The following is a 25991-nucleotide window of genomic DNA, read 5'->3' on the forward strand; positions in this document are numbered from 1 at the left end:
AGGCTCACGATGTGAATCGTTTCTTAAAGAAAGCAATAATATCCCGCTTCATTTTACCTTTGGGTTGATTTGGAATAGAGTTATAGTTCCAGGTGTTGAAAAGAGAGATTTTCTTTTACTTTGGTTCTTCTGTCGGGTGCCCAGACCCTGAAACGTGACAGAAAGCTCTCACCTAGTGTTTCTTTTTTCTCTCTCTGCTGCTTTTTCTGCTATTAAACAATAGAGCTGGAGGGCAAATTACCAAGACACCCCCATTCATCCCACCCAGACAGGTAATAAATATGTCATTAGTAGGTTTCCTTCAAATGAAGTCCCCTCAAACGGAGTTCAGTAATCACACTTCTCTGTCACTGACTCCACAGAAATGATGATTAATTTGACATTTTGTGGTTTATTTTTTTAAAGCTCGTCAAGCAATTGAGCCCCGGTGATTACTCTGAGGGGGGGCCATCGAAAGGGGCCCATCTTGTCCTCATCAGATAATAACATTAGCAGGTGAAGACAGGAGTAATCCCCCTATATCATTTAAAAACACAGAGAGGACAATGCAGCACAGAAACAACACAAATGAAAATGGTAAAAAAAAAAAAAAAATTATGTATTTATTTTTGATTAAATTGAAAATTAACATTTCCCATCATTTTTATCTAATGCCAGCATGGGATTTGATGCATGTTTTTATTTTAATAAAGATAGTATCAGTGGTGCCTTTTGTGGGTTGAGCCTGCAGTCCTAATAAGACTGATGTGTGGAGCTTCTTCAGTTTCCATGCCATGACATTATTTTTTCGTGGTTGTAAAAATTTCAACCACGAAATTTTTAAGACAGAGACAGAAACTGTCTGTCTTAATAGCAAACAGAAAAGTGTAGTCACGTCTTATCTACCAGCTGATTAGGAGGGGACAGCAACAGGTGGAGGAGGGGTACCACTGTTATCTCATGCTTATTAAAGCTGGAGGAGTCCCAGCTGACTCTGGCATCTCACTGGAAGGACGTAATGCCATGGAAACGGGGTGAAATTTGTTTTTGCCTTTTTAATCCAAAACCTTGTCACACCTTGATGCTGATATCTGGTCCACTCCTGGTTAAAACTACCCAACTTCTGACTCAAACATAAACCTACAACTCAGAATAAAGCAGTTTTGTGGGTGGAGGTGGGCAAATCCATTCAAAATATCAGTAATATCAAGACCAAGTTGGTATCGGAACTGGGTCGATACTAGCATGGTACTGGGGAATCAGATTCCCTCCTGACATTTTATTTTTGTATCATAGTTCCTCAATTATACGTGAAAAATGATTTAGTTTTGATGTGCTCTCAAATGACTCTTTTTTGGTGCTTTTTTTATATTAAAAAATGCACACATTTGTTTAGCTTTTCTTTTTTCTGTTAAGTTAATATGTTATTGGAGTATTTTTAGTCTCAGAACTGAGACAGAACATTGTCTCAGTTCTGTCCTTAGTTTTAACAAATTAATTCAAAGGAAAAACCACAAATTCTATTCAAATTCTATTAAGTATGGATGATACAGGCTTTGCATTTACTTAGTATTGGATCAGTACCAAAACATGCAGTATTGCACATTTCTGTTTGTGGGTAACAAACAGTCCAGGTGGGTTTCAGTAGCAGGTTTTAGGTGTATTCTGAGGAAAAGCTGCGTCTTTGAGGAGAAGATCACATTTTCTAGTGTACTGAATTCAGCTGGTGTACGTGTTCGTGCGCACCTCAACACATTCTCTTGTTGTTTTTGAGTCATCACCTTGTTCTGCTGGGGTTCTCTGGGTTTTTGCTCACTAGTGGCAGTCTGAGCAGGAAGGTAGCTTCTGGCTGAGGGCTAATCTTCACAGGGGTGATAGAGATAACAGTGATGAATGGAGCGGTCGGGGTGGTTTAACACCCACAGCCGACTGTTGTCTGCCGGGGTCAGGCTGTGTGATACTGGAATGCTGCGTGAGCCAGCTCCTCACATGTCTGCGATTTGGCAGTTCTTCCAGCTTCAGGTGGATGATAGTGGGCCGGTCTCTGTGTTTATTCAGGGTGCAGAATCGTTGATAAATGCTGCTTTGCTGTTCAGGCATCTGTCTGTCGCACCAAATAAAAAATATTCTCTTGGCTAAAGGTCAGATTAGCAGTTCGCTCGTGCTGTGACATGATTTTGTTGCTTTTTACTGATGGCTCTCTTTGTGTTTAACTGATAACCAGGCTTGTCACCATAACAAATTTTGCTGGACAATAAATTGTCCCAGAAGTTATTGTGATAAATGCTAATATTGTTGTTTTGAGACTGTTTTTGAGTAATACACTGTGTTCCAAATTATTATGCAGTGATATTTTCTCAGATTTTCTTAAATGGTCAATGCAAATGATGGTCAGTATAATTTTCAAGTCATGAACTATTACAGCATAAATCTAATTTTCCTAAACAAAGCTCCCCATGAGAACGGTGTTTTTTTTCAAAAATAATAAACTCAAAATGCGCTGTTCCAAATTATTATGCACAGCAGATTTTCTAAACATTTTATGGATTATAAAAACTGCAAACAGTCGTTCTTTGAATGTGCAGCATTAAGTGTTCACATGTACTAAAATCAAAAGGTATTTCAATCAAAAACATCTTAACAGACCGAGTTCCATGTTAACATAGAACCTCTTTGATATCACAGCACAATTCTTGATCCATTGAACTTGTGAGTTTGTGGAAAGTTTCTGCTTGAATTTCTTTGCAGGATGTCAGAAAACCTTCCTAGAGCTGCTGTTTTGATATGAACTGCATTCCATCCTCAGATCTTCTGCTTGAGGAAACTCCAAAGGTTCTCAATAGGGTTGAGGTCAGAGGTCAGAGGAGGATGGTGACCATGAGTTTCTCCCCTTTGATGCCCATAGCAGCCAATGACACAGTGGTATTCCTTGCAGCATGAGATGGTGCATTGTCATGCATGAAGATGATTTTGCTACAGAAGGTACGGCTCTTCTTTTTGAACCATGAAAGAAGGTGATCAGTCAGAAAGTCCAGATACTTTGCTGAGGTCATTTTCACACCTTAATGGACCCTGAAGAGCCCAACCAGCTCTCTCTCTCTCTCTCTCTCTCTCTCTCGTGTTGGGATGCGGTGGCCATCCAACACCAATCCACTACTGCGTCCATCTGGACCATCCAGGGTTGCACAGCAGTCATCAGTGAACAAGTGTGTTTGACGCTGCAAGCCTCTGGAGGATCCTCCACCTTGAGGTTCCAGAGGCACCAACAGCTACAAATAACTGTTTGCTGCTTTGTAAAGGCATTTTAACAGCTGCTCTCTTAATCCAGTGAATTTGTCTAACAGAAACCTTCCTCATTTTGCCTTTATCTGTACAAACCCATCTTTGTTCTGAATCAGACACAAATCTCTTCACAGTACGATAACGCTTCAGTTTTCCTTAAATATTTAATGTTTTCATATCTTGTCATACGGCACTACACTATCTGATGATTTTCGTCAGCAGAGAGATCCTTTCTCTTTCCCATATTGCTTGAAACCTGTGGCCTGTTTAATAATGTGGAACATCCTTCTTAAGTAGATTTCCTTTAATTGAGCTTACCAGACAAACTAATCAAGCAGCTCTCTGAAATTAGTTATAGTGATTCAAAGAGCCCTGACACACAATACCACCTATAAATTTAATAGCACAACAAAAAATGTCATCTTCATGACACTTAAATCCAATTTGCATAATAATTTGGAACACTGTGTATAATAGCAATATAATGCAGAAACATATTATCAAGGATCAATCAACCTTAAATTCTAATGAACATTTAACACTAGAACTGGAAGACATGTTGAATATCTAAAATAAATAAACCAAGCAACAGAAACAACAAATGAAATGAATGATGAAGTGTGTAAACAACATTGTCTTTCAAAAAAGTCCTAGATGAGACGAAAGAACCAGACTGAAGACTTTAATCATCCAGTTTAGATGAAAAGAGAAAACGGTAAATCATGGAAATTGAGTTCGTTTTAATTTATAATGCAATTAATTGATTGACTGTGAATGGTATGATTACCTTTATTTTGAAAGGCTAAATTAGTCCTCTTGCTGATGTTGCTTCAACAGGAACTTAACTCGTTCTGTTATCGTGTCTATAAAACAGTGTTGTTTGTGTTCCTTAATGCAATTCACTGAGGCACTAAGTTGTTCTTTCATTGCTTTGACTGGCACAATAAAGACAAATATATTAGTTGGGAATAGCTATTTATCTTGTGCTAAATTGTTAGTGATATTTCCATGCTACACCCTGCATTATAAGGATAGCAAATTACTCTTGTAAAGAATTGCTTTAGTCCAGCAAGACACTCCATTTCTGAAATCTATAGTTTTCGACCAGTTTTGCCGACTAAACGCTTTGCATGAAAAGGACACTGAAACGGAGTTCATGGTTTATAGATGAGTTCATTTTTGAGTTTACACATTTTACGCCTGGACACAAACACACACCATTTACTACATTTGTGCTTTTGGTATAATATAGCTTAACGGATCAAGTGTTTTTCGCTCAAAGAAAAGCAACTTATCACTACAATCCATCACCTTCTCTGTAGTTTTTTTCTGTGGTCTAAAAGACGATTATACGATTGTCTTGTAGACTTGGTTGTTGGAGGAACTTAAAAAAAATAATAAGTGAATAATAAATATGCATTTTTTTTAGAAACTGTTTTCTTTCTTTTTAAGAATGATGTTTATTTATGGAAGATTCTTCACAAACTCATACCAACATTTAAAAAAAAAAAGTTTAGCAGGCAGCTAAACTATATCAGTCAAGTCAATCAAGTTTATCTGTATGGCACATTTCAGCAGCAAGGCATGTCAAAGTGCTTTATGTCATAAAAACAAAAGTATAAAGTCACGAAACACACAGTCAACAGTTGAAGCATTACATTGCAGAATGCTGATTAATTTTTCATTCATAATGTTTCAAAAGCAATTCAACATATGCAAAATATTAGTTTGTTCTCCTAGTGCCTAGCTAGCTTGAGTGGAAGGCATAGCTAGCTTGAATGATTAAGCGACAGCTAGCAATGTAGCAGAGATAGCATCTCGCTACTTATTTGTGAATCTTTTGAAGTTGGAGTAGTGTTTTTAAAATTTTTATTTTCCGTAACCACTCCCTGTCCTTCGGTCTACATGTTAACAACTTCAGCAAGTACAATGACAAGTCACATATAGAGGATAAAAAATTGCACACTTTAATTCAAATGAAAGAACTGAAGTGCAAAAAATTCATATTTAATTTAATTGTATTTTTTTATGTTCACCTTTTTTAAGGGTTTATAGTTGGTGTTTAGGTATCGTAAATGATGTATTGTAACACATAATTACTAACTCATACTTTCAAATTTTCTGTCAGCTTTAAACATGTTTTTAACTCAAACTCTTTTTTCCCCCTTTCTATCTACAATGACCCTAATATGGCTGTAAAGGCCAACTGAATGTTACTTTGTTTCCTGTAACTGCTGTAAGTTCCATGCTTTTATTTTGGTAACGGTCTGTATAGCGTATCTATACAGACCGTTACCTTCCGGTAATGGTTGAAGTTTAGGTATTTTAATTTTGTGACTGCTTAATTAATTATTCATGAAAGGAATTATATCAATGTAACAAGCTATGCTTCATTAACAGTAAAAACAATTGTGATTTTTATTTCTCTTGTTTATCTTGGTTGTTGATGCCAACGATTGCTTTAATAAATCATTTTACCAACACTTCCTGTCTTCTAAGTTGACTAAATGCTACACTGCCACTGAACATAAGCAAACTACTCAAAAAATTCTGGGAGTTTTAAGTAATGCTTTTTGAGTATTTCACTCCATACCATGATTGAACTTTAGACTAGCATCTCTCAGAGAATTTGCCATTGACTTCTCATTTTTTCATTCATAAATCTTCAGACAAGTTTAGGATTGGAGCCGATTTTTTTTTCTTTAGGAAACTTTGTGAAAGAGGCAGAGTTGTCAGAAATAACGGTGCGTTGTAGCAGTAAAAAGTCATTCTTAAAAGTGCAGGTTGGGTTGTTGCCAGTAGCACGAACTACACAGCAAGGAATGACCTAGTCAAAGTAGGGTCCTCGCAGGCAACGGATTCAAAGTTAATTTCTTTGAGAAAAAAGCTCGCTATCAAAGATAACTGTGATGTTTGATGCTGTCATTTTATTTAATTGTCATGGATTTAAGATGAATTCAGAGAGAAATGTGACTATTGGCTGATGTCTGTGATGAGTGGATTGCACTGGAAACATCAAAGCAGTTTTCTAAAGAAATCCTCTACTTGAAAAAGGTTGAATGGAGGTCAGCTTGCACCAGGCACTGAATGAGTGAGCCTGCTAATGGTGCAAAAGAGCAATCTAATAAAAACGGAACATTACACAGTCTATTTTTCTTTTTGATGAAAATAATTTGAACCTTAGAGAATATTTGTGAAAAAAATATCCAGTGGAGCGGTACGGGCAGATCCAAAGAGAAGGGCCAGGTCAGCTGGATGGAGCGGTGACCTTCACTCTCTGACGGAGACTGACAAAAGCTTGATGGAGGCTGTGCAGCTCGAATCACGGTGAATTATTCCTGACATGCTGCTTGTAGAATGCCTTAAACCACAGATACAACGCAGAGTTGAAATTAGTGCAGCGACTCAACCAACATCGTTTCTTCTTTCTTCTCTCCAGCAAAAGCCTTTCCTCTCGGTCCTCTGAGCTTCGCGGCTGCAGCCACCTGTTTGGCAAAGGAAGTACAGTAAACTGCTCACACCTCAGTTTGATTTGTTTTGATTTGCAATTTGCTTTTCCCAGCAGATTTGCTGCCTTTTGTGTGATCTGTCTTTGTCTAATGCTCGGTGGCAGACGAGGACTGGCTTATGAATAAATCAGAGCCCCTACTTTCTGTGCTTTGATGGATGGGGAACAGGATTGCCATACTGTGCTATACTGAGCAGCGGGTTACTTTCATCTTTTTTCTTTTTTTTTTTTTCTGGCCCTTTTGTGTCTAAAAATAGTCCAACTGCAAGAAAGCATAGTATATAAACTTCTGGAGACCTAAATCCATTTTAATAAATAGTTCCTTGTTATGATTTCTAGGAAACATTAATCCTCTTAAGACATTAGTGTCTTGCAGGATATTATGTCTTAATATAGGGGAGCAGAGTGGACAAAATACTAGTTGTTTTCTTTTTTTTTGCTCTTGTAGATTCATGCAGATTCTCTCCTCTTTTGAGTTCAGTTGGGTTTAGCTAGAAACTGCATGATGGTTGAAATGTTGTGCAAATCTGCTGTATTTTATCTGATTCATTTTGAGTTGAGGTTCAGCTCTGCAGAAACACTTAAATGGAGTCAGATTCTGATCTAATGTTGTACTGGACAGATCCCGCTGGGATGAAACGACTTACTTTCAGATCAGACTCACTAGGTGAGATTTTGTTAACAAGATAAGTTGAGCTACTTGAACATAGCCCAGAAACAGAAGTTTGCCTCCTATTGCTGCTGTTAGGACAGTTATTTTGCTGAAACTAGCTTGCATGTTAATTTTTGTACCACTAGATTTGAATGTTCCTATATTTAAAACTGTACCCTTCTCACACTCTATCTCCCACTATGTCCGCCACTGTTACAAGAAATCTCCTGTTTGGCTGAAATGAATCTTGGCATAATCAGGTGAACTGTGAATCAGCAGACGTCCATCATATCTGGCCGAATAAAGACGTGTTGTGGGTCACATTTGGAGGAGGCGTTGAATTCAGGTGATCTTTGTCTCATTGCTGTGATTTAATCGCTCTTCGAATCAGGGAGCCCCTGAATTTTGAAACACCCCAGGTTTGGCTTCAGTCAAACCAAAATGCTTACCGCTCCATACATGTTAAAACAATCTAATCAAATTTTACTTGAATAGCACATTTCAGGTACAAGGCAGTTCAAAGCCCTTTACAACATAAAACATAAGAATAACAATTGAAACATTACGTTTTACCAAGTGTTATCATAGATGTAAATCCCGGGGGGGATCTGGTGGGTCCGGACCCCCCCAATCTTGGAAAAGTCTAAAATTGCATTGCCCCCCCTTAAAGAAAATCATTGAAGAAATGTTTGCTTTTAAACAAGATCAATATGAAAAGGCAAAAGAAACAAAGAATGAAATAAATCTACCATTGATCTAAGAAAAAAATTAAGAATTAATTTTTAGGTCCCCCTACCATTATTAGAACAATGGTTCAGTCCAAAGTGTAGGAGGAGCAACAGCAGCTGAACGGCACAGGCTGGTCAGAGCCACTGAAGTGAGGAGCTAGCTATTAGCTGTTAGCTGTGGCTCTGCAGCACAAATTAAAACCCCTCCAGTAACTAAATATTTAAAGCAAAAGACATGTAAGTCTTTTATTTACATTCACGGCTTAATAGAGTGAAACACATTAACAATAAAAATCAGACTGTAGTTCATTATTTCATTACTTTGGCTGAAACGTGTTATGCCTTGGAAATCAAACTTGTACGTGAATTAGGAGAGTTTTAATTTGAAGGGAGGTGCTGAGCAAGTGTCCAGAGCTGAGAACAGATAGAAAAAACAGAAAGCTGCCTTTATTTCTCACCATCTTCAATGTAGAGCCTTTTAAACCACAAAATAAAATCTGAATATTTTTCTATATAAACCCTGGTGCTTTAAGTGTTTAAATTATGATACTCCCCAGATATTCATTTTTATCTACTTATTATTGGTTCTCAGCCATCCAGGATATGCAAAACTAAAATCTTAACAAGTTGTAATTTAAATAGTCCATATTTTGTATCAAGAACCATTACAATAAATCCATGTTTATGGAGAATTTTGTTAAGTGGAGCTGCTCATTAAAACTTGTTTTTATTTAGAACCTTGCATTTTTGTAAAGGTGTCATATTAGATCTGAACAAAACTCGTATAGAAGCAAAATTTTAATTTTAGTTTTACTTCTCAACAGTTTGCCTACGGAGAATAAAACACGTTTGATGTGCATTACTAGTCATTTTTGGCCCTGCAGCTTGAATGTGATTTAAAAACTTTCTAAACCACATTTTACGTTACAAAAATGTTGACCAAGTTCGGGAATGGAACTTTGCTGGTCTCCCTCCCCCCCTTCCAAAATGCTCTTAAGACATTTTCCTGTTTATTGTCCCCCAATAATGAGATGGGATTTACGCCCTTAGTTGTCATTCCCCAGAGTTAGTGTTTCATTTATTTTGGTCCAAAAATAGATCTAAACAGCTGGGTTTTTACTCTAGAGTTAAAGGAACTCAGTGTTTCAGCTGTTTTGCAGTTTTCTGGACGTTTGGTCCAGATTTGTGGTGCATAGAAGCTGAATGCTGCTCCTCCATATTTGGTTCTGGTTCTGTGGCTGCAGAGCAGAACCAGAAGACCTGAGAGGTCTGGATGGTTGATACAACAACCGCCTACTGTTTTAGCTGAGTCTGAATTTCTACTTATCTCTTTAGTTGTGACTAGACTAAAATTAAAATGTCAAAAAATGTATACATTTTTTTTGGGAATTCATGAAAAGACTGATTTTCATTTTAAACGAGTGACTGTTACTTCTAACCTTTTTTATTTATTTTTTGTTGATGTATCAAGATCTAAATAATAATAAAATATGCCTTAGACAATACAGACATATTCCTTAAATTGGAATGTGTTCCAATGAAGCTCACTTGTCAGACTAAGAATATGTTTTCAAAATCTTTTAGCACATATCATTTTTAAGCCTACAACTTCTGTTTTTAAAAACTGTTTTTTATTGGCTATATGTAATATTCAAATTTTAATTATCCTGTTTTTATTAGCTTTAAGTAGAAAACAATCATAATTAGCACAACGTCTGTGTAATTTATGTTTCACTTTGTGATAAAGTTCTTGAAATAAATAGATTTGTCAATTATCCAGTTTATTGAATGAGTCTGGATTATTCTATCTGTAATATTTAACAGTAGCACTTCCATAATTGTTCTGTATTTCTTTTAATTGAAAGCATTTCAGTCAAGTTTTATATTTCTTACTTTTGTGATATTACTGTGATATCTCCACACAGACCTTGTGACCCAAATTGGGTCATTGAGTTGCGCGAGGATTTTAAACACTGACCACACATTTATTTTGAAAAATGGGAAATTGGGAAAAAGTGAACTACTTGTTGGTTGGTTGATAACACCTTGACTTGCTAATACACCTCAGCTTCCCCTTGCAAATGGTGGCTCATTGCAGCCAAGGACGTACAAATCCTGTTCTTTCTTAAAAAGAGCTTCGTGCTGCAGAGCAGAGTTATGGATTTATCTATCTGGAATAGGAAGCTGTCCGTCTGTGTTGGGAGTTAATATTTCATCCTTCACCTTCAAACCACTTTGGTCTCAATACTTGCAGCGAATGCTGTGGATCATGAGTCACTGACTCTACATCAACGACTACTGTCGGAAATGCTAAATAAACGTCTGTGTTTGGCTGTTGGGCTCGAAGACAATATGATTTTTGTTTTGCTTGTTTTTTCAGGGAAGATTGAGTAGAGAGAGGAAATACTGTAATTTAACATCTATTTCTTTCTACATGATTCTGATATTAGCAAGCAAAAGGTTAAATATTTCATCAATACTGAAATGGGTCAAACTAGAAAATGCTTACAGGGGCAGTTAGAGATTGGCATGTATTGTATTATGTATCACGAAAGACTTATTGCGATAAGAATACTTATTTGTTTTCTTGATAAATTACAATTGATGGTACTGAATAATAAAACAAACTTTATAGACACTGTTCTTGCAAATGTCATTTTAACTATTTTTTCCACTGTGTTCACGAGAGCATCAATAAATATCAGTAAAGGTAAATTCAAAAATTTGATTGAATGTAGTTGGTAGCTGCGTTTTCATTACAAATATGTGCTAAACTGTCAATATTCCTTTGTAGAAAAAATACAGTTTTGCAATTGAGGTGTTTTGATATCAGAAACACAAATACAATCGCATTTGTTTGCATGACAAGTCATTAAAAAACGTTCCATACCACCATCCTCCTACCACTTCCTGTCGTCTTTTTTCTCAATCTTAACATCTGGTTGTTGATCAGCTGACTTGTGTAATCAGGGTTTTTCCATTTCAGTTTTGCAAAATATACTTATTATGATACGCCTGAAAAACTGCCTCATCCTATTGCAATAACTTTTTTTTGACAAGTTTTTTTCGAAATTGCCGCGTCTCCATTAATCAAATTTAATTTCATAATTCCAATTTGCACAACTACATGGTCAATGGAAACCCAGGTACTGTGTGCATGTTAGTGTTATAAACCACACTTCTTTGAGTAATGGGGTCCTGAAGAATTTGTATTTGGCACCATAAATGCTGTGCCATGCAGTCACAGCCATGCAATTACCAAAAAGAACCAAGTTCTTTTTTTTTATTATTCACAATTTATTTATTTTTTTTGGTTTTTACTATAGTACCACAAAATAAAATTCTGATCTGAACTCATTCTACAGCTACCAGGCTGGTAGGCTGTGATTTGGCAGTATTCATTACCTTTACATGTATTTATGTAGATAAACTTATTTTGAGCAGTGATGTGTTCTGTAAGCTTTAGTTTTTCTCTTATTCACAGCAGCTCAAATAGGTTAGTTGAATTCTTTTCCCTCTGGCAGGCCCATCCATCAAATCCTGTCATAAGCCCCTATCTGATGATGACAAACTATGAATTTGAAATGATTCATGACTGTGTTCTTCTTTGTGCTTGAGGCATGCAGCATACCTTTTTGTTCAATATACATGTACTCAGCACTCTGGCTTCCCTTCAGTGGATAACATTGGTTTTGATCAAGTTTGACATTCAGAAAATGATAGTGATACCTTCTGACAGTCGCCTTGCTTTGTGTGCGTCTCCTCAAGAGCAGATAATAATCTTGTATGTAAGCACACTAGGTTGAAATAGAAGATGCATGGAATTGTCCTGATACAATTGCATAATTTATGCACGCTTGCATCCAAAAACAGTTAAGCATCAAGGAATAATGGTCTATAATTCAGTACACATGCAGACCACACTAATTCAGAACGGGCACTAGAGGGCGCACATCGTGGCATGACAATCTGGGTGACAGTTTCTCAGGGAGTTATCAGATCAAGAATGGTAAAGGGTGTGTTCACACCAGCCCTGTTTAGTTCACTTTATTTGAATTCTAGTTCATCTGCCTAGAAAGTCCAGTTTTGGTATTGAGGTGGCACAGGGGTTTTGCACGGCCCACATGTGGAGGCCTTGGGCCTCAACGCGGCTGTCGCAGGTTTGATTCCCGGCCTGGTGACCTTTGCCGCACTTCTTCCCCCTTCTCTCACTGCCCACTTTCCTGTCAATTCACTATCAGGTGAAGGCCACCAGAGCCAATAAACCTTAAAAAAATAAATAAATAAAGTCCAGTTTGTTTGGGGAGGTGTGAATGTGTAATCAAACTCTGATGCAGACCAAAAAGACTTTGGTCCATTTCAAAACCTAGATCTTTGTTGAAATAGATTTAGCCAACAGATGGAATGGTGAATGTCTTCTTGACTGGTGTTCTCCTTGACCTTACAACAGAGAAAATATTGTTCAACAATCAGTCACCGAAGAGCAGACTGGAAAAGATTGAAGTTAGCATCTAATCAAAACTTTTAATTTGGCAGTTTAGTGAGAGACTATCCTGGTAAAAAAACAGCCCTTTGTTCTACGCTTTGCTTTGTACAGAGGATCTGGATGCTCTGCTATTGAGGATCGATTGCTTCCTAGAGGCGTGGACTGTTAAAGTTTTATACGATTGGATCTAATTTTATCCAAAGGCTAATATTTGGCTGTGACGTATGAAATGCGCCAGCTCAGTTAAGCTTTCCAGTAATTGCATGTGCTATAAACAACCCTGTGGAGTCTTCAAGATCTTGTCCAGCAATAAAATGTCAAAACAGTCTTGGAAGCGTCGCCAACACAGAGGAGACGGCTTTGTTCACTTCCTCCACTGCTGTTGCCTAACTACAACCCTATATAGCACAGATGTCAAACTCTGGTCCTCAAAGGCCGGTGTCCTGCAACTTTTAGATGTGCCTCTGCTGCATCACACCTGAATAGAATAATTAGGTCATTAAGGCTCTGGAGAACTGATCTACACAAGGAGAAGGTCATTAAGTCATTTCATTCCAGTGTTTTGCACCTGTGGCACATTTAAAACTGCAGGACAGCGGCCTTGAGGACTGGAGTTTGACACCCCTGCTATATACAGTAGGTAGACTAAAATTCTAAAACAGTGCAGAAAATCAATGTCATCATTCACAACTGTTTCTGTTTTCTGATTGGCCCAGTTGAAATTCAGCTGAAGACATCAAGAAAATCACACATGAATAAGTTTGATAAGTCGTTAAACATCCCAAGCCGTTGTCCTCCTACCACTTTCTCTTCTTTGTCTTTCTTGCCAGTAGTAATTGTAGAAATCAAGCTCAATGGGAGAATTTCCAGACACGTCACTGAAGGGAGATGAGAATTGAGTGAAATTGTGTATAAAAGCGATAACGGCTAGTGAGAAACATGACGTCAACCTAACAGCATAATTGTTATTAGGTTTTTAAAATGGGACTTAGGCAATTATGCTATTAGGCTGACGATGAGCTAAATCAAGAAATAGAAGTCAGATACTGACTTCAGTATCATAATGGTAACAGTTGTTATGCCTTTCAGACCTTGTTATGGGAGGTTTGAAATTTTAATACAAGTTTCTTTCAAACGTCTTTTTTATTTTAATTATTTCAAATGTCTGAATACAGGTACCATGGGATGTAGTGATGTTTTACTTCCCAATCTGATATATTTAACTCGCTAATTCAAGTCTGTGCCAAAATCAACCTTTTGACCTCCTAGTTTGCACAAATTTGTCTGACCGAGTTCTAAAAGACATGCAAATTGGATCATTCCTACTGTCAGTATTTATTTAACACCTTCAGTGCTGCCTTTTACTGTTGAGTTCCTTCATCTCAGCAGGTAGTTATGGAGTCTTAATCTGCTATGATGTAACACCACACCGGTGCTGAATATGATGTCAGAACCTGCTCTGGACTGTTCCGCAAGAGCAATCTAAATTAGAGCAGGGGCCCCGGAGTTTGACGGGAAGATTGAGAATCTCCTAATGATGTCTGCATCTACTGTGCAGCAGGTTATTTCTGCAAATGGTGCCGTAATGTACCTTTAAACTTTGTGAACATCTGCTTTGCGAGGAGCTGCTCACATGCTGAACGAGTATCCTTGCTTTTGCCCGTCGAGCATCTTTTGAATTCATGCAAGGCCACATGGAGAAACGAATGACAGGCGAGGCGGTAATGAGAGCTTCCTCGCTATTAAGCAGCATTTCCAACATCCCTCTCTTGTAATCTACAGAGCAGCATAAATGGCGACACCTTGGCAGTCCCGCAGCATGATTAATGCGCTTCACACTAAATGGATTTTGCAATGAACCCGTCGTGTGATGAGCTGCTTACTCTCAGAATAAACTGGTACCTTGACACTGTGGCTCTCGCTGGGCTTTTATGTGAATATTTGCATGTCAAGTGGCCGCTGCGGACTGGTTCGTGGAGATATTTTGTAACGAGGGTGAGTCACACGTCACAAATCCAGGCATCTGATTTGACAAGGGCCTCGTGGTGGACTCCGGTCGGTGCTGATCAACGGCCTGCCTGCCCCTCAGTAAAGCTTCTGTCCCTGCAGTCTGTCGGTTTGGTCTCCTGTGGCTCTCAGACTGTTAGGCCTGTGGCCTGGATCGGACTCCCACTTGACTTACCAGGCAGTGCTCCACCAGCTCAACTCTCAGTATGGCTCCTCAGTGCGTCACGCAGCGACTTGAAAAATGTATTAATAGTGCTTGAACATTTTCACATTTTGTAATGAAACAACCAGAAATTTGACATAATAGTACAGCACAAAGTAGTGCATCAGTTTAAAGTGAAAGGAGAGATTCTTATAATTCTTTTACAATTTAAAAAAAAGTTACTTTCATAAGTCTGACTATTATAAAAATGTTCAGATTTTTGAAGTTCAGTATTTTAGGCTTTTCCAGGTAAAAACCAGGTAATCGTTGAAGAAAACCTGCTTAGAGGCAGCAAAAGACTTTAGATTGGGGCAGATGGTCGCTTTGTTAGGAGAAGCATACGCCCAGAGCTATCTGTGTTATGGTTGTAGGCAACACTAAGTGAAAAGTTAGTTGCGCTAACTACACCAACATGGTGTAGTGCTTTTAGCCATCTTGGTGTAGATGGTTAAAAATCATTTACACATTTAGCTACAGATAAATGTTAACTTCAGCTTTAGCAAAGTTAACATTTAGCATTAACTTTTAACATTTCAAAAGTTAATATTTTGAAAAATTACAACCTTAGAACTACAACACGTATGTATTGCGTTGTAATTTACATGTTCTGTAATGCTCTTGGATACTGTATTTATGTCTCTATTTTTGTTCTCTTTTTCCATGTTTTATTTTGTTTGTTTCATGTTTGAAATAGTTATTGTTAAGGAAATATGGCTATTTTTGATTGTTTAATATAGTTAAGCTAATGCCATGTGCGTTTAAGTAGATCAACATTCCTATTTGGACAAAGGATAAGCTGATGCAAGGTAAAAGATCAGAGATACCCATTCTCCTGGCAAGGCTGTAACTTAGAGCAGCCATAAAACACTATGCTCTTGAAAGGCTTTAAATTAGTAGGCCATAAAGAATATCTTCCCCGGCTCACAGGTCAAAGGTCGGGGGTTTCCCAGGAGCTCAGAGTTGCATCTGGAGTGGATCACAGCTTAGGAATCTTGGAAACACTTAGGTTTAATTTCTGATACACCTTTTTAATATTGGTAGCAATAGTGTGTTAGATTAAAGTATATTACCCAAGCTACAAGTACTAATCTAGTAAATGGAATGTATTTGAAAATGTACTAACTATGACAATATCGGAATCAAAAGAGAATGGTTTGAATGTTATGTTTTACAGGTTGGAAAAGACTTCTATCTCATTATTGTTTGTGATAAGGCAAAGATTCAAATCTTTGGAGAAGCTGACTGTAGAGGAGCAAGATAGGTTTTGTGAAAATAACTTATAACTTTAATAACTAAAATGACTCTTGATATTTGTCATTAAAACTCAGGGGAAGGTCTAAGTTTTTTCCAAGGTAGCTCTTGGTTGGTCAAAACAGGGGTACGCCCTATTTGCATATATTAACAAAGAGAAACGCCTTCACTAGAAAAGGGAATGCGCAACAATAAAAATTCAGACAGCTGCCCTGTTTTGCTTTTAAGCAACAGCTGTCTCCAAAGGCGCCTTTGTTCTTTTCTTTTAATTCTTTGGTCTCAGGTAAAGAATGTACTTCTTTGTACTCTGAAGTTTCTTGTTAAATTCAAGTGTTTTCTATTGAATTAAACTCTGTATCTCTGTGACGTCATCGCGCCTCGCCGTCTGCATTCCAGCCGTGACGGCATCCGCTCGGGACCCGGGCTAACAGGAGGAAAAGAGAGCCATGCTGTTTCCAAAATTTAAGCTAACCTAATAAATTTCCTCCTTAATATTATGGTGGTTAAAAAAGAGGGAGGAGATAGAACTGCTGCATAAACAATCTTTACGCACTTTAAAATAAGATCATGAATATAACTGTCAAACTACTACAAGAATTCTTAAGTCCGTAAATAAAATTTCAACACAGTTGAACTTTACGCAACTTAAAGTTTATAAAACAGCCAGATAAAATAGCCCTTTAAAATTAATTTAGGGGAAGCTACACTATATAAACATTTCTAAAGTTAGCAAAAATTAGGTCCCATTCAAAGTTCAGACTTTAAATGTAACTGAAAATTCTTTGCAAGACTAAAAAAATACTCTTGATTCAATCAAACTTTGCTTGACCTATTTTGGAATAAATCATTGATTAGAAAATAATTTTTTCCATGTGCAAAACTGATAGACACACAGCAATAGATTTGCAAAAATGGTTCTACAAAGTGTTACCGCAGATGGAGGTAACACAACACAATGTTGCTGTTGTGTTGTGGCTTTTGCATTTTGTTGACCCTTCTGGGCTGCCATAGAATATAAATGTATGCTATATTTCTTTTTCATTTCATTAGTAAAAACCTCATAGAATCTGTGTTGCTCAGATAATCTCACATTGAACTTTTCGATTGTGACGAGTCAAAATGTGAAACAGTTCAAGTGGGTGCTTACAGTTTTGCGAGGTGCTGCATTTCCTTTGCAAGGTGACAAATGGTTCCTGACATCTGTGTTTACACTAGACCTTTAAGCTCTCTTTTTCTATTATATGCACATACTGAGGTGTGATAGAGTAAAACCTTATCTTCATGGCCACATTGCAGCCTCATTTTTCTTATTGTATATGTTTGTTTTTGTCCTGGAAATAGATTTTTTTTAAAAAAAACCTTCCTTGGACAAAAATAAAAAGAGCTCTTTGTCCTAATATCAGGACTGCACAAAAAAACTGTCTGCAGAGTGTAATGGATAAAGACCCTGGATATTCTTCAGCCTTCACCGGTCGCAGTGCGTCGTTATTTCATCACAGCAGGAGCACTTCTTTTTTTTTCTACGTTTGCGTCAGAGCAAAGTTTTATTTAACTGAAACGGCCTACGTTCTACTAATCAAAAAAATGTCCTGAAGATGTAAGGGATTATTGCGCATGTACAGTGCTGCTGACACACCTTTATCAACAAATGGAGATTAGCCAAACAATAACTGGAACTCAGCTGTAGCAATTTGTGGTTAAAATGAAGCCCCAAGTGGGTAAGCATGAAAGAAAAAAAAAAATCATTAGACCTCTTACAGGAATGCTCTTGCTGGATTCCAGCTGTAAGGCTTTGATTGGATTAAATGCGAGTTTCCTGTCAGGTGCAATTGTCAGCTGGGATGGGCAGTCTGTGGTAGTCTGTGGGGGGAGGGGCTGGCGCAATGAGTGAAGACGCAGCGGAGGATGGATGGCCCTGGAGCACAGGGTTCAGGAGGAATGTGCCCACCGTGCCATTAGGGGGGGATGATTCATTTTCAGCATCACTTCACAGAGGATGATGTCATTACTCTGGAGCAGCTGACTGTCCGAGCAATAAGAACTCCGCCTCACCCCGGGAGGCGTGGCCTGCTACGTGTTGCGTGGGCCTTCTGGGATTTGCTAAGCACTTCTGGATGGATGCAAACTACATTTCGTTGCTTTGTGCCTGTGACATGTGCAATGACAATAAAGTTCAATTCTATTCTGCTCTATTTAGAAAGTCTAACAATGAAGAAGGGAGGGAATCCAAATGTCTTCACTGTTTGTTCAGATAATTTTGTGGTGAAGCAAAAAACAAAATGTCTCAATCAGGATTTGATTAAATGTTTAATTACAGTCCCTGCAATTAACTCAGTCACAATTAATGATATTTTAATAAAAAACCATCGACAAAAGAAACATGTTTTTTGTTTTGTTTTTCTTAATTCCTCTTATTTTTGCGGATGTTGCTTGTGCAGCAGATTTACGGGCATACTTGAAACGTGCCAATAGAAAGGTTCCACCCACATGGCAGTATTGGGTTGTGGTGCTGGTTGGTTTACCAGTCCATCCAGTATACTGAATGTAATTTGCCACCCAGTCTGAATTTTCCATATGCTGCCACACCGCGGCATCGCTGAGAAAACGGCTTTAATGCTTCATCATGCAGCATTTTATATAATACTGGTCACTGCTGGAAGCTGGAGAGCGCTGCGTGGAATGGCACCACCAATGGACACATACACACACACACACGCACCTGCTCAGCTGTTATGCTACCTGCTCAGCCAGGTAGCATAACAGTCTGTTAACTAACAGCTAATCACGTTGGAATAAAGAATAGAAAAGAGATAACAGACAGAGAAAGTGAGACAGGAGATGTAAAAGAAAAACTGAAAACAGACTGAAAATACTTTAGCCACATTGCTACATTCATGAGTAATGTTCATAAAGTTTGTATTTGCCATGTTCACATCAAAGGATATTCTTCCTATTAGTTTAAATGTGGATTGTTTTTTTTTCTAATTGAGAAAATCAGAAGCAGTTCTCTAAAGCACAAATTAGAAATATTTATTTGTCATGTTTTGTGTGACATTTTAATACTTTATTACCTTGGCTTCAAGGATGACATGTGTCTTGCAATAGTTAAATACTTGCTAGACTTTAATATTTAAGCACTAAGTATTATAGGTCAAATTGTAGAGTTTGTAGAACAATCTTAAAATGTTTTGATAAGAAAACAGTGTTAAAATGTGCATATCTTTTAATTTTAAAATGTTGCATTTTCCACAATAAAACAATTTACATTCTACATCTTTCTAATATTTCATACTACATCATTCATATATTGTGTAATTTTTGGAAACAATTATTATTTTTTTGTACAACTTTATAGTCAAGTCGCCCACCAGAACCAGCACTACTTGGTTCTGTTTCTATTTTCATCAGCTTCCAAAGAAAGGAATCCTCAATAATTCAAGACCTTTTTACTCTTTCCCATCTTGCTAACTTGAATAAATACATTCTTCAGTAAGTTAAATAAGTGATAGACAATACATTTTGTATAGTAGAGCTTTGAAGAAAAGTCACTTAACCTTCCACAGCCGTTAGTCATTTCATTTTAACGATGTTAGGACTTTTCATCCTCGGCTTGAACTATATTTGTTTCTGATATGCTTCAGCATTTATGATGAGAGCTTCAGTATGATCACATGTGAGGCAGACAAACAGGTAAATATGTGTAGTAAAGGGCAGTTGGCATGGCAACGATGTCGGTGTGTGATCACACGTTGAAATGTTTAACAGTTTCAACTCTCACTGTATCTGGGTGTGTCATGTCACCAGACTGTCAGTTGTTAGAGATGTATTATGATTATTATTATTATTATTATTAGCAATGCAAAACATTACTCCCATAAATGCTGTTTCAATTTATCTACCCACATTTTCTCACTGTAATCAAGTAGATATACAGTGGTAATAAAAAGTATTCAACCCCTGGATGGTTTACACGTTTTATTGCTTTTACAAATAAATCAACACAACCTGACTTTTGTTACTAAGAAAATGTTAGAGTAGAAACCCTTTGATGTCAACTGAAATATAATTTCTACAACATGACTATCAAAAAAACAAAGTGATTGTATAAATGTTCACATTTTTTAAAGCTGCAGTAGGCATCTTTTTATTTAAAAAAAATACAGTCATTATGTCTTGGCAATTGGCTGAGGCAGATAATCTGTGGAAAAAAATATCCAGCTCCAGGTCAAAAACGACCAATCAGAGCCAGGAGGCGGGTCTTATCGGTGCCTAAATCCTTCGTTTCTGCACAGGCTCAAGGTTAGCAGCTGTGCTAGAGGCGGAGCAACAAGCTAACATTACAGGAAAACTATTTATCCACCGTCACCAGTGGCTATGCTAACTAGCTTTAGCATTATTGGCAAGCTTTGGTGTAAGCAGCTAGATGTAGCCTAGTACAGAGCGACGGGGAGGGGCTGAGCAGCATTATGTACCCTCCTCATGGCTTGGATTAGTTTTTCTGACCAAGCACTGGTCTTTACAGAACCCCCCCACACAGAAATGTAGAAATTGTGGCAAATTTCTTAAAAAAGAAAAACTGAAACATCACGTTTATACGTATTCAGACCCTTTACTCAGTATTGAGTAAATGCATTCTTTTGTGCTAGTACAGCCAGGAGTCTCCTTTACCATTCTTCCTTCAGATCCTCTTCAGTTTTGTCAGGTTGGATGGTGAACGTTGGTGGAGCCAGTCTCAGGTCTCTCCAGAGATGCTCGGCTGGGTTCAGGTCTGGGCTCTGGCTGGACCAGTCAAGAATGGTCACAGAGTTGTTCAGAAGCCACTCCTTTGTTATTTTATCTGTGTGCTTTGGGTCTTCGTCTTGCTGGAAGGTGAACCTTCGGTCCATTTGAGGTCCCGAACTCTCTGGAAGAGGTTTTCCTTCAGGATCTCTCTGTACTTGGCCACATTCATCTTTCCCTCAGTTTCAACCAGTCGTCCTTGTCCCTTCAGCTGAAAAACACCCTCATACCATGATGCTGCCACCACCATGTTTCACTGTTGGGATTGGATTGAGCAGGTGATGAGCAGTGCCTGGTTTTCTCCACTCATAGTATTAGAATTAACACCAAAATGTTCAATCTTTGTCTCATCACACCAGAGAATCTTATTTCTCAGTCTGGGGTCTTTCATGTTTTTTTCAAACTCTATGCAGGTTTTTATAGGTCTGGCACTAAGAATAGTGGGAAAAAAAATTAGAAAAATATTTGTCATGATTTTTTTCTTTGCATCTAATAAAAGAAAAAAAAAATTCAACCACAAGTTTGTTTAAGAAGGCAACACCCCCCGTGGCCATAGACTTTTAAAGGTAAGAAAAAAACAAAAATGGGTAAGACTTAGAAATTGTCTTCAATTTTTTAAAATTGTTTTTCCCTTTGCCTTTCAGGTCTTAGCGGTGTGTTTAGAATAATCCCAGTTAGTGCCTGTTTACTCTGTGTTAATAAGTTCCATAAATTGATCACATGATATTTATCCAGGGTACATAAAACTGTTTGCTGTGTGAGCAGAGGGAGGGCTGCAGGTTGGATCAGCTCAGCAGCAGAAGGTGTCGACATTAATGCATGTGTGACCTGATAAGGATGACATGCTCTCTGCTGACATCCCTTTGATGTCTATGAAGTGGCGTGAACTGCAGCCGAAATACTGATTATAGGAATAGTTCATCTTTTTTTTAATTATTATCTCTGTATACAGACGAGTCTGTTTCTGACGGCAGACTCTGGAGTTAACTTCAAAGTGAAACTCAGTGGTAGTTTGTGGTCGTCAGGACAGCAAACGTAAAGGCAAAGATACTGAATGATGAACTTCAGTCATTGTTAATTAACATTGTGTCATTAAATGTCAATGATAGCATTATATAAAAAAGAATTGAGCTTTACGTCATGTTATTTCTTCAGAAACAAATCTGCAGTTTTGCCTTGATTCTTTCACGCATGTTTGAGAAACACTTTCAACTCCATGGCAACCATTCAGCTGTGCAAAATACCTTGGTGGCCTTCAATGACACAGCTCCTGCTCAGAGCTGCAAGTTTCCACCTCACAAAGCAACACTCTGCTGTGTCTCCTCCACTCAGCTCCTTCAGACTAGCCAGCAGCAATTAGCAAACACCTGGTGAAACTGACCATCTACTGAGCTCATTGTAGGAGATACTTCTCAGAGCAATACTGGTAAAAATGTTAAAAGGTTAATAGAGGAGCCATGTTGTGACGACTTCCTGAAGGAGGAGTTCAGAAAAAGCGGGAGGTTTTAAAGAGACAGAGGCCCAATTTCAAGGTGTTAAATTACAGAGTCAATTTTCTTTTAAGTCATTTTTGATACATATATAGCATTTTTATAACTGAAGGTAACAGTTACTTGATTGTGCTGTAAAATGCCAGTATGTGCATAGAAAATACATAATGCTGCCCCTTTAATGAATCAAGCGAGAATATTTAAATATACCGATATCAGCCATAAGAAGCTGCCTTATTCTTTTGTACAGTTTTTATGTTGTAGGAACACTCCAGAGCATCCATCTTGTTGTCTCTGTGTAGCTTTAGCTGGATGCTATGGGTCATTATGTTGCTGGATAGCAAATGTTCTCTGAAGAAGTAGGTTTCTTGCAGATATTGTCCTGATGAATTTCTCTATATTTCGCTGCTCATTTTGCTTCTGCTCTCTGCAGCTCCTGCCCGCATAGCGGAGCCTGCTCTGAATGCTACAGCTAGTTAGCATGACAGACGGATTACGGTGGTTAAACGGTGTTCCTGTAACAGTAAGTTGTTTCTCCACCGCTACACTGCAAAAACAAAATCTTACTAAGTAATTTTAGTCTAGTTTCTAGTGCAAATATGTTAGCACACTTGAAATGACACAATACTAACAAGCAACCTTTCAGCAAGATAAGAGCTTGTTTTAAATCAGTAATCTCTTAATATTGATGAAGAAAGTACTAGTTCCACTGGCAAATTATTTCACTTGTAGAAAAAAATATTGGCAGACCAACATTATTTGGTAAGATTTTGTATTTTTGCAGTATAGCAGCTTGAGCAACGCTAAAACCTACTCACTAGTTGTTTCTGACTCAAACCACGCTGTCACGACACAGTAACAGCTTAGACACATGGAAACATGTTTATAAAAGTTCCATGCTGCATAGTATGTTTGAAACTGCCCCCGTTTATCAGCCTATGATGGTAAAAGTTGTTTGTACTGTTTACTCAGTTCTAAGAATCTCCGTTTCAGCTGTTAGAAGCCACAGATCCTTGAATGTTTAAATTTCCTTGTCATTTTTCAACTAATCCTTTTGTCTATTATGACTCGTCCATAGGAGGAAAATGTTTTTTAAAATTGCTATTACGGTGGACATCCATCATCTTTAAATCTCCTGCTGCGGAGCGTGTTTTTGCAAACGGCTTATGGTGGCATTGGGTCATTTTGAATTTCTAATTCCTCTGTCAAAACAGCTTATGAATACTTATGCAATGTTACACACTCAGCTTTAACCGACGCTTCACTACAAATATATGCTGACAAAGTCAAATAGTTGAGTGCAAAGTGCATGTTTCATAACGAAGTTGGCTGGCTTCGTATTAGGCTGGATGTGCTGGTTAAAGGATGAGGTGGGATGAGATGAAATGAGAAAATATAGTGAGCCTTCCTGTAGCATTGGTGGATTTTCCAGATCTTCAACAAACTCCGATTTCAGTGAGCTACATGGAAGGCAGCCAGTAATTCACAATGTTTGCACTGGGCCTCTTCTCAGCACCTAGAAAGAAGGAATAATAAAAAATAAAATAAATTTGCACTCACATTATCTGCTGGAATATCAAACTTAGAGCAATCTCACTCTAATCTCCCCCCAATATTCCCGCTTCCTGTTGTTTCTGGATGTTGGTGCTTTTCTTCTGTTCCGTTAAAGATAGTCTGACGAGTTCACTCTGACAATATTCAGTGTTAAACCAAGAGCAATCAGCCTGTCTGGCTTTTTTTTAAATTCTGAAAAACATTAATTTTAGTTGCTGCGCCTGATAAATGTTGTGCCATTTGTTTGTTTTTTTTTGTTGTTTTTTTTTAACATTTTACCTTTCAGACATCTCACCCAGCCTGCCGGCTGGAACATTGTGTTTTTGTTTTGCTGTTTGGTGGATTCAACCTCCAGAGTGGCATGGGGAATTTAGAGGTGCATTGGGAGGGGGGCTATGCTGGACGTGTTCCAGCGTGGCAGCTTGATGGTTGGAGTTCGGTTGGTGGTTGTGATTCTGCCAGAGGACGCAGCAGGAGGAAGGCTCTGTTAAAGCGGGCGGTCGGAGCGCAAACTCTAAATCACTACACAGATCAAGCTTCCTCAACCCTCACATGAATTCACTGATTCTGGCATTGAAAGCTAGGATAGCGTGTCCAGAGCAGGATTTCATGCAACATTTGGGGTTTCTGTAATTATGTTCACCAATAAGTTTCGGTCCACAAAGCTATGGCTACATCAGATACACCAAACATGCACCCTAAGTGTGACGTGCACCCAGAAGGCTCCATTTGTTAAAACCACAGGACGAATTAAGTTTAATTCTTTGCAGCAGCGGAGCCACGCCTGCATTGGTTGTAGCGCACTGTGCATGTTACGGTCTAATTAACTTCTGCACCTTTATTTATTTATTTTCTCAAGATAAACTGGCAGCTCCTCTGTTTAAACTATAAATGGATTAGCACAACATTGCATTCTCTTTAGTTTTTTTGTGGCTGCTCATCCTCCCTCCCCTCTCTCTGTGCTATGCTGTAGCTAGCGCAGCCTATTGTGAATGCTCAGTCTAGGTAGCATATGACAGCAGATAAACATTTTTCCTGTAATCATTTGTTTTTCCACTATTAACACACTTGGCAGTGAGTGAATGAGGTTGATTGGGGGTGATAAGACCCTCGTCTTGGTTCTGATTGGTTGTTTTGGCCAGAACGTTGCATTTCTTTAGCCAGTAATAGCAGTTCAGGGAGGAAGTGGAGGACATTGATTGTTTTCACAGATTATCTATCTCATAACAAACTGGCACAACATAGTGACAGCTTTAACAAATATGGAGAAAACATTTTTTTTTATTAAAGTTATATACTGCAGCTTGAATAAAATTCAACTAGCATTTTTTTGAGAAGTCTGGATTGCTTCATGTATATTTTTGCATGTTGCCTGTGACTGTTGCTCCTGGGGAGAGACATGTCAGTAATCTAAAACTAATAGAAAAAATTTAAGCAACCTACTTGCATACTGTATGTGGACTGTTGCATGTAAAATTCATGAGCAGTAAATATTGTGCTAGTTATCAGTATTGGACCAAAGGAAGCAAGGCAGCTGCAAGCCTTTAAAATTGTGACGCTTTTGATGGGTCAGATAGACTCACAAAACTGTAACAGCAGCTGCGTGGGGAGGGGCCCAATTGAATATGTGTGTGTGGGTATGCGTGTGTGGGGGGGGGGGGGTGTACGTGCATGTGTGTGTGCGTTTGTTTCTAATACCTTGTGGGGACCATTTTCCTGACATATACTACGTTGTGTCAGGAACGTAGTATATGCTTCTTGTGGGGACCAAAGCCTGGTCCCCACAAGGGGAAACGCTGTTTTTGGGTAAGGGGTCAGATTTAGGACTAAGGTGTCAATCGAGTTTTGGTTAGGGTTAGGTATGTAATGGTTAAGGTTAGGGTAAGGGTAAGGTTTAGGCTGTAGAAATGAATGGAAAGTCCCCGCAAAGATGGGTGCGCAAGGGTGTGTATATATATATAATTTTTGCAACCAAAAAAAATTTTTTTTTATGTTTTACTCATTAAAATCTATGTAAATAATTAATTTAATTTAATGGGTTAAATCCTAATATGTTCTAAAGATAAATAAGCA

At 38.1% G+C, this 25991-nt stretch overlaps 1 protein-coding gene across 2 annotated transcripts in view; it reads left to right on the forward strand.

Annotated features, from left to right (window-relative positions):
• Positions 1 to 25991, forward strand: part of cntn6 (contactin 6) — a 147374-nt gene that overhangs the window by 456 nt on the left and 120927 nt on the right. The gene's annotated exons all lie outside the window — the stretch shown is intronic.

This window comes from Xiphophorus couchianus, chromosome 7 (assembly GCF_001444195.1).
Source record: "Xiphophorus couchianus chromosome 7, X_couchianus-1.0, whole genome shotgun sequence".
Classification (NCBI taxonomy): domain Eukaryota; kingdom Metazoa; phylum Chordata; class Actinopteri; order Cyprinodontiformes; family Poeciliidae; genus Xiphophorus; species Xiphophorus couchianus.